Source organism: Amblyomma maculatum, chromosome 6 (assembly GCF_055883805.1).
Source record: "Amblyomma maculatum isolate TAMU_Amacu chromosome 6, ASM5588380v1, whole genome shotgun sequence".
NCBI classification, from domain to species: Eukaryota; Metazoa; Arthropoda; class Arachnida; order Ixodida; family Ixodidae; genus Amblyomma; species Amblyomma maculatum.
The window spans coordinates 143,370,260-143,379,986 of NC_139349.1; positions in this window are offsets into that span (position 1 = coordinate 143,370,260).

The following is a 9,727-nucleotide window of genomic DNA, read 5'->3' on the forward strand; positions in this document are numbered from 1 at the left end:
TATAAATAGCAGCACTTTCTCATGCATGTTGATTTATGAGTTTATGCATGTTGAGAATCTGATGGCGGTGTGTTGATCCGTCATAATGACGGAATGCATGACAACTCACAAGCAACGACATCCCAGGGTGTGGATCTTTGCCTCCCTCCACTGCTGGTGTTATACGCATCACCGAGCAATACGAAGATCCTTTGAACATGTCTGGACACTCGTCGAAGGAACTGCTTCCTTCGCAGCGAGGCTGAGGCTGATAAAGCTTTATTCACAATAAGTGGGACGAATAGGGGAAGTCAGCTAGCGTGCCGCATGCCGTGGAGACCTTTGGCGACGCCGGCCCATTCTACGGCTTTGAACTCAATGTCAGGGCCATCGCTGGACCTTGTCTTGTCCCAAGCTTTTTTAGAGGGATCAGGCAAGAGTTCTGAGGGAGGCTATGGGCTTTGCACGCCAAGATCATATGCTCTAAGTTGCCTTTCTCCCCGCAAAAGCGAAAGAAGGGATTCATATCCTTATTTATGAATTTTGATATGTAGTTTGGGTTGGGGAGGGCTGTAGCTGTCTCCATATGACTTGTTGTCTGGTCAGTGTTTTATGGAGTAGTTGGAGTGTTCTTCTTATTGCTTTGTAATGTGCGATGAGTTCGTGGTATGATATGACTGGCTCATCGAAAGGTTCCGTTTCCTGATTTTGCGACACAGCTCGGCCGACTAATTCTCGAGCGTATTGGTGGGCAGCCTCATTTCCCGGATTCCCTGCATGAGCGGGGGTCCATATTAAATCGATCTCTCTCAGGAGAGGAGGTTCTCTCATTTCAGTGAGTATTTGTGAGGTGGGATTGGAGACTCTACCTCTTGCAAAGTTACTGATTGCCAGTTTTGAGTCGCTTACTATGGTTGTTACATTAGTAAAGGCGATAACCGCGGCGATAGCGGCCTCCTCTGTCGTTAGGGGTCTGGATGTGGAAACCGTCTGCACCATAACGAGTCTCGCTGGGTTAATGCTGGGGTGTGTGACTCCGCATATCGAATATTTATTAGGGTCTTCCACGACTTCTGCGGCGGCGACGTAGATGACATCCTGTAGCCGGCTCAGCGTCTTGTGCAGGCTCTTAGCTCGTGCTTCTATTCGGCATTGATGTGCGTGGGGGTCCATGTTCTGAGGAAGAGGTTTGATGGTGATTCTCTTTCGGATATCGCTTGGAATAGTTTGAGGGAAGTCTTGTAGGGGTTCGCCCTCAATACCTGGCCGCTCAAGTATTGTCCTACCGGCGGGCGTGCTATACAGGCGCCTTATTTGGGCAGTTCGTTTTGCTTCTTTGAGTTCCTCGTAGGTATTGTGGACCCCGAGTTTGAGAAGCTCATCGTTGGGAGTCGAGCGAACTAGGTAGGCCCATTGCTATTTTGTAAGCCATATATGATGGCGTCGACTCTCTCCACTTCGTTTCTTCGGAGGAGTACAGGAGGAGTATCAATCAATCAATCAATCAATCAATCAATCAATCAATCAATCAATCAATCAATCAATCAATCAATCAATCAATCAATCAATCAATCAATCAATCAATCAATCAATCAATCAATCAATCAATCAATCAATCAATCAATCAATCAATCAATCAATCAATCAATCAATCAATCAATCAATCAATCACGTCTTTATTTCTTTCGAAAAGGAGGAGTACGGGACTAAAAGCTCAGGGAGCTTGATGAGGTCCCAATCCCTTACAAGTCAGCAAACAGCAATATGACGGCCAGTCATACATCAATTTTGCAAAAATAAGCAAGTAGCAAAGAGCATGAAACAATACACACTGCAAGTGGCAAACACAAGAAAAACAAATAAACGAAAATGCCAGTACAAATAATTAACAATAAAATAGAGGCTGTCGATAAGGACGCGAACAAAATGGAATCTATTAATTTAGTCCTGCGAAAAAGCAAATTGGCAAATTGGCATTTGATGATATCCTTTTGGTGACAGGTAGGATCAAACTCCTGCCGGTTTAGTAAGTTTAGCAGCGAGGGTAGCGTGTACGATAAAGATTGCTCATCATAAGATGTTCTAAGTGTGGGCACGAGCCACATTTCTATATATCTGGTTTGACGATCGCTTGCGTTCACCTGTAGTTTTGCCAGATGAATTGCATAATCCCTGCGAAACTTAACCAAATCTTTATAACGTACCATCAACCTATAATTGTACAAGCAAAATACAGGAAGAATATCATATTGTGGAAAGAGAGGCTTCGTGGTGAAAGTATAATGAACGTCAGCAATATAACGTACGGCTCTTTTCAGCAGCAAATGTAGTCTGCGCATGCATGAGCGATAACACTAAAGCATTGTAAAGAATGATTTCCACTTTGGCGGGGAGAATGCGCTGCACGCGAGCAATGGCACCGATGGCAGACGACAACTTCGATCGGAGATAGTCAATGTGTTCATTCCAGGCGAGATGCTTTGAAAAATGTACTCCAAGACTACAACAGAGTCCACCATCTCTAACGGTTGGGAGCCAAGAAACAGACTCGTCTGTTCTGTCAACACTTTACCTCTAGGCATGTACAAAATTACCTTCGTTTTAATTAGGTTTATTTTCAAACAATTTACCTCAGCCCAGACCTTTAAATCAGCTAGTGTCTTGTTAGCCTTACTTTCAATATCTTCGTACAAACTGCCTGTAATAAAAACTTCGTATCATCTGCATACGAAATAACGGAAGAATTATCTGTGCAATGTACAATGGTCATTTACATAGATCAAAAATAAAAGTGGCCTTAAAATGCTTCCTTGTGGTACACCCACAATAACCGGCTTCATTGCGGAAGTGGCATTGTTGGCATCCACAAATTGCATTCTAAAAGATAAGATTTAAAAAGCGTATGGGCTGTTTTACGCACACCGTAATTTTCTAATTTGTTGAGAAGGATAGAGAATGATTATTCAAATCAAATGCCTTGGAGAAATCGATGTAAATACCTAATGCCATCTGTTTACTACTGAATGCATCTATAATATTTTTTTTTTTTTTTTTGAGTGAGGAGGGCTGTTTCGGTAGAACGTTGCTTTCTAAAACCGTGTTGAAAGTCATGGAGCAGGATGTGGCGCTCAAAAAATGATAGTAATCTATCGGGCATTATTTTCTCGATACCTTTCGAAAATACCGGAATGATTGAAATAGGTCTATAATTAGTTAGCCTTGTCTTATCACCGCGCTTATAGATGGGAACAACGCGGGTAATCTGCATTTTCTTGGGAAATATACCTGTAGACAATACTATGTTGTAAATATGAGCAAGAACAGGGCTGATAATATCAATCACGTACTTTATAGGGCGAATTTGGATACCGTCGGCATCCAGTTACTTGATATTTTTTGTGGTACTGATAGAGGAAAAAACTTCTGGAGAACTTGTTGGAGCAATAAGGAAAAGCGATGCCGCATTTCCATCTACTGGCAGAAACTGCGATATCGTCATACTGGTCCGGTTTCACGGTGAAAACTTTATTAAACGCTTGTGGAATTGCTTTTCCGGAAAGTGGCTTTCCATCATGGTACACAATATCTGGAATAGCTGAACTGGAGGTGAGATGCAGCAATGCATTCAATTTGCGTCAAATTACATCACTTCTTTGGTTGTCAGGGTCACTAAATATACCTAAAAAAATATTTTCCCCTAAGCTTATTTGTCAGACTGTTCCTAAATTTTTTATACTCCGCAAGCAGTGCTCCATCTTGATTTTGCACAAATCGTGCATACAGGGCATGTTTTTGTTTAATCATGTCAAGAAGTTCGGTAGTTAGCCAAGGTTTTCACGCCTTAGATGTCATTGCAAGTTTCTTCAGTGGGAAATGCGCATTATATAAAGTTTTGAAAATATTTATAAAAGCTGAATAGGCAGAGTCACGATCTTGTGCAACGTAACGCTTTCCCAAGTTTGTTTGGTGATTCCGTGGCGAAAAGCCCCAAGATGTGGTGAAGTAATAGACTGAACATAAACCGGCTTCTTAGTTTTCCGAGTTACATGAGAGGTTTTTCTAACTAGCAGAATGATACCCAGATGGTCACTAATGTCAGTGTACACAACATCAGCCTCTAAAGAATCGATATTGATGTTTGAAATGAACACATCTAATAAAGAGGCGCCATCAACAGTCACACGCGTTGCAGCAGATATGGCGTTTAAGAAACCTGAACTTGTAATTAGATTGGTTTGTGGTTTGGTTGGTTAGTGAAGTTTAAAATCCCTAAGCAACTCAGGCTATGAGAGACGCCGTAGTGGAGGCCTCCGGAAATTTTGACCCCCTGGGGTTCTTTAACGTGCACTGACATCGCACAGCACACGGACGCCACTCGTTTCGCCTCCAACGAAACGCAGCCGCCGAGGCCGGCTGCTTCACGCTTCCTTGGGCACAGTAGTCGAGCGCCGTAACCACAGCGCCACCCCGGCGGGGCACTTAATTAGAGACTGGAAATCTTTTTGTAGCTGGGACGATGATAGCATGTTTATATTTACTTCGCCTCCTAAAACAAGATTCATCTTTTTTTTTTGTTCCGGTTCATAAATGAAGAGTTTTTCAAAGGAAAGCAAGGAAGCGGGTTGCATCACCTGTACACGACAGAGAACACATTTGTGCGGCTTTGCAATGTTAGCACCTTATAATCTGGAGTTATACCAGTGATATAGTGGGCTGTTTCAGCAACAATATCTTCTTTGAGCATAAGCGGTATACGCCTCCCCGTCGCTTATCTCGACGACTACAGAAGAAGGATTGATAACCAGAAAGCTGGAACGTATGCGACGTGGGCGTCAGCCAAGTTTCAGTTAACATTATGACAGTAATAGGTATTGCGAAGCTGTGAATTAACATTTCTAAATCATCTGTCTTACTTGCTAGAGATCTTACATTTTGATGGAAAAATGTCATTGCTGGCTTTTTATCTGATATAAGCTGTTTTAGTTCAGAAGGCATAAAACCCATATTTAAAAATAGGGAATTGCAATAAACCTGTTCACATCTGTTACTCATACGTCATTTTTTGCAGATCTCCAAGATGGGCAATGGAAACAATAGGGCTGCCTTCAGATTTTCGGGTGAATATCTTGCCATTTCGATACGACGCAAATTTCCAGCCAAGTGCCTTTTTTTTCTTTGCCGTTGGCAGCCTTAACAAATGCTTCATGGCTGGACTTAAGTGCTCTTTAATGTAAATCAAGGTGCTTGGCTGCATTTCTATGTCCATGTCCTCGGTTGTAAGTCGCTGTTTTCTAGCTTTGTCCAGAAAACAGTCACGCTTTTCCCTGTGTTTGAACTGTACCACAATATTAGGGCTTTGGTCATTGCCTGCAGTCGTAACCCGGTGGCAAGCTTCAACATCGTCATCCTCAATGGGTATATCAAGTGCCAATGCAAGTTTCCTTGTTATTTCGAGAGTGGTTTCCTTTGGTCCTAGCGGTACACATTTGATTTCTACATTAGAACACCTATGTAATATGTAATCCTGCTTATGATGAAGACGTCTATGAGTTTGAAGAGGTCTTGTTCTGTCATGCCTCGTTTTCTATTAGTAATTCTTTTTATTAGTCTGGCTGTTTAGTGAACCGCCCATTGGAGTTTGTTGATTGTTGGCGCGTTTCCAGCGTTTGTTTGCAGCCTGAGCCCTAGGATATTCATCTCTTAGACCTCTGTTACTTCCACGTCCTTTATAATGACTGTCGTCAAGGGCGCATTTAATTTGCCTTTATGAAACAGTGTAAGCTCCGATTTTTCAAGGGAGCGTTCGAGGCCCGCTCTCCTGGTCTCTTGATCAATGACGTCTACAGCTGCTTGAAGAGCGGCTTCGATTAAACTGTGAGAGCCTTTGTTGCCCATACCGTAATATCGTACGCGTAGAGGCTGTGCTGTACTCCTGGTATTTTAACGAGTGTATCCGGGATCTTGATTAATGCCAGATTAAAGACGAACGGAGAGAGGACAGCACGCTGAGGGGTGCCTCTGTTTCCCAGCTTTATCGAGTCGGATTTCAAACTGCCCACGTGCAGTTCCACCGAGCGCTCATTGTAGGTCTTTCGCCCCGGGCTAATTTCGTTTAGGTATTCCAGTATAGTGCAACGAGAGATATTGTCAAATGCTTTCTTAGGTAGATAGCCAGGATGGTCTGCATACTTACCTTGTTAGATCTGTTAATGATGCCATGCGACAGTTGAAGCATGACATCCTGCGTAGAAAGCCCCCTTCTGAAGCCCACCATGGTATGTGGTAGAAGCGAGTATTCTTCGGCATAGTATTACAGTCTATTAAGCACAACATGCTCCATTACCTTGCCTATAAGCATGAGGTAAGCGAGATTGCCCTTAAATTATCGAGATTTATTATCTTGTTAGGCTTTGGAATAAAAATCATCTTGGCCTGCTTCCAGGTTTGAGGTATGCTACCACTCTCCCAGTACTCATTCAAGTAATCAGTGAGCGCTGTGACTGAATTCAGATCTAGGTTCCGCAGCATCTTATTATTAACTTTATCTGGTCCATGCACAGGTTTTGACTTGAGTTGAAACAGTGCGGTCCAGATCTCTGCGTCCATGAAAGGCTCTTCAAGAGTTGGGTTGTCCCGTCCCGTGTAGTTCGGGTACAAATCTCCATCTTTGCAGGAGTTTACAATTACTCTTGTAGCGACGATATCAATTATTCCCCGCTTCCGGGATATGCATGGATGACCTGGTCTATAGCGTTTCTGTTGACTGTCTTGGACTGGGCTGGGTCAAGGAGGTGACGGAGAATGTTCCACGTGTTCTTGTTTCCAAGCTGCTCGTTAAGTTCGTCGCATACATGATACCAGTTCTGGCGTGTAAGGTCAATGGCGTGACCTTCAATTTCCTTCTCAAGCCGTACAATGCGTAGCTTGAGCTTCCGATTGCTTTTTCCATTTCTTCATGAAGGCGCTTCTGGCTTCCCATATGTGTGCTAGCCTGGAGTCTATGATGGTTTGCTCCCAGTCTGTTTCTATGCTACTACTATGCGTCTACGCATATACACTGGACCCACTTGTCCAAGTCCGAGATGCTGCACGGCGCATTGCCTTCCTTGTCTTTCCTTAATTTATCCCAGTCGGTGTGATTACAGGAGTTCTATGCCCTCTTATTAAGGGAGTTGGTTTCTATTGTAATGGCCAGAATATAGTGGTCGCTGTTAAGGCCTTACTTTGGTCATCTGATGAGAAGAGAGGAGTCGCTGGAGAAAGATTTGATGTTGGGAAAGGTTGAGGGTCGCCGGAGAAGGGGTAGGCAGCGAACGCGATGGCTAGATGGCATCCTCGAGGCACTGCAGATGAAGTTATCTGATGTTAGGAAGATAGTGAGAGACCGGAAAGCGTGGCGTGACATGGCCAATAGGGTCACGAAGAGTCGGACACGACTGAACGACTGAACTGAACTGTTAAGGCCTTCCTCGGTGTTGAGCCATATGGGATTGATCGCGTTTCGAGCTAATGGCAGATCAGGATTAGTGTCCCTCGATATACTGTTGCCGGTTCTCGTGGATTCGGTAGTAGCATTCAGTATCGTGAGGCCCAGAGCCTGAATATTCCCTAGTATTGATGTGCCTTTTCCATTGGTTTTCGCGTAACCCTATTCAGGGTACTGAGCGTTGAAGTCCCCAGCTATGATAAGCTGATTCCTTCTGGCCTTCCTCACAATTTTGTCTAGAAGTTTACGTGCTTCCTGGGTGGGATCCTTGGGAGAGCTGTAGACGCTGAGGACGTAGGCACTCCTCTGTCCCTTCTCGATGGGAATGATTTCAACAAGGGTACAATCTAGGTTTACGTCCTCGATTTCGTCCCTTTTGAGCAGGACAATCATTGCTGGGTATCTGCTCAGCGAGAAACAATGCAGCGAAACGTGCCGTTTATTATTCATACCATATTAGGTTCATTTAAATGTGAATGAGCTTGAAAGACGGCGCGGAACAACTCTTTTATTCATACGGACACAGGCACACATATTGAGTTTCCGTACTCATCTGCGGCAGACGCGCGCTCCACGTGTCACATGCCTCTGTCCGGCCAAGACCCCTTTTCTTTCACAATAACTCTAAATGGTATATAATCTTTGTGCGTTTTACCGAAAAGAAAACACTCAGTGAATTTTCATCAACCGTTCCTGGTTAAGAATTGAAATGGTGTTATTGAGTATTTCTGTCAGTCTGAAGCTTCAAGTAAAAAAGTGTTGGCGTTTTCAATTGATCCAGAAGATTTGTTCTATTCAATACCTCATCCTGAACTTTTCCGCAGTAAGCGATTTAACTGAAGACACTGGGCCGATGCCTTCCAGGATAAGACAGGGTTATCAAGCGGCAATTCTTTAGAGCCTTTAAGGTTTTATCTTTCATCCCCCTTCGTCACCTTTAAAGAGCGCCATTTAATCCACAAAGAAGGAGTGTGCATAGGCATTGACAAGCGTATTCAAGCGTCCCTTTACTACGCAAACACGCAAAAAGTGTTTAGGTATGCAGACGATTACCTCGTGGTAGTGAATGTGATTGACGCGAATAGAGGTATGATCGTGAACAACATTCTTGAAATCTTTGCTAGTGATGCGGTCGGCATGAAGTTTACTCGGGAATTACCTCAAGAAGGGCGCATCGTGTTCCTAGATGTACGTGTCCTATATTTGAAGAAACGCGGGTGTGTTGGCAGCACAAGTCACGGTCGAAGAAACAAATTCTTAATTACCAATCGGCCCATTTCAAGCGCGTGAAAAGAGCTGTGGCAAAAAGTTGCGTCCGCTCTGCTCTTGCCAAGTCGTGCGAGCATCAAGTGCGTGACAGTGTCCACACGAAGCTAAGGCGATTTCAGAAGGCTAGGTTCCGATCACAAATTGTGGCCTTGTGGTTGAAAGCCAGATTCACGAGGTGAAGTTTGGTGAGCGGCGCAATGCAAGCAGAAAACGCGCGTTCGCAACAGCACATGTAGTTTTGCCCTACTTCCACCAGGTGTCACACCGCGTCAAGAGGTCGGCGACAAGTGCGGCGTGCGTATTGCATTTTCAGTCCATGAAAAGCTGGGACGCATGTGTCGCCTAGTAAATGACACCAAGAGGCCTATATACGTGCAAAATTAAGCACACCGAATCTCTAGTTAAATGCGCGGTTGGAGTGGTGTACAGCATTCCTCTCGCTTGTGACAGACGATATATCTGACATATGGGACGCTGCGTTAACGAACCCTTGCTCGAACATCGTAGGACAGCTCATTCGTTAACTGGCGCAGGTCACCCAGCCGACCACAATCACCGTTGATCCCGCCGTGATGGTGCAGTGCTTACGGTGCTCGATTACTGTGACCAAGGATGTGGGATCGAATCCCTGCCGCGGTGGCCGCTTTTCGATGGAGGCAAAAAGCAAGGTGCTTCTGTGCTGTGCGTTGCCAGTGCACGTTAAAGAACCCCAGGTGGCTTAAATTTCCGGAGCCCTCAACTACGGCGTCTCTCATAGCCTGTATGAGTCACTTTGGGAAGTTAAAACTTCATAAACCCAATAAACCAAACATCCGCCTTGCTCACACAGGCCAGCATGCGAGGCGTTTTTGAATATGACACATTGTGTTGCGCCAGTTCAAAACTCAGAAGAGCCGAGAAATGTTTGAAGCAGTCTGTATAATAAATGCAGAAGAGAACTGCTTCAGCGGCCCTTCTGTGGCACTGCGAAAAAAAGAAATAGATTACCTCAAG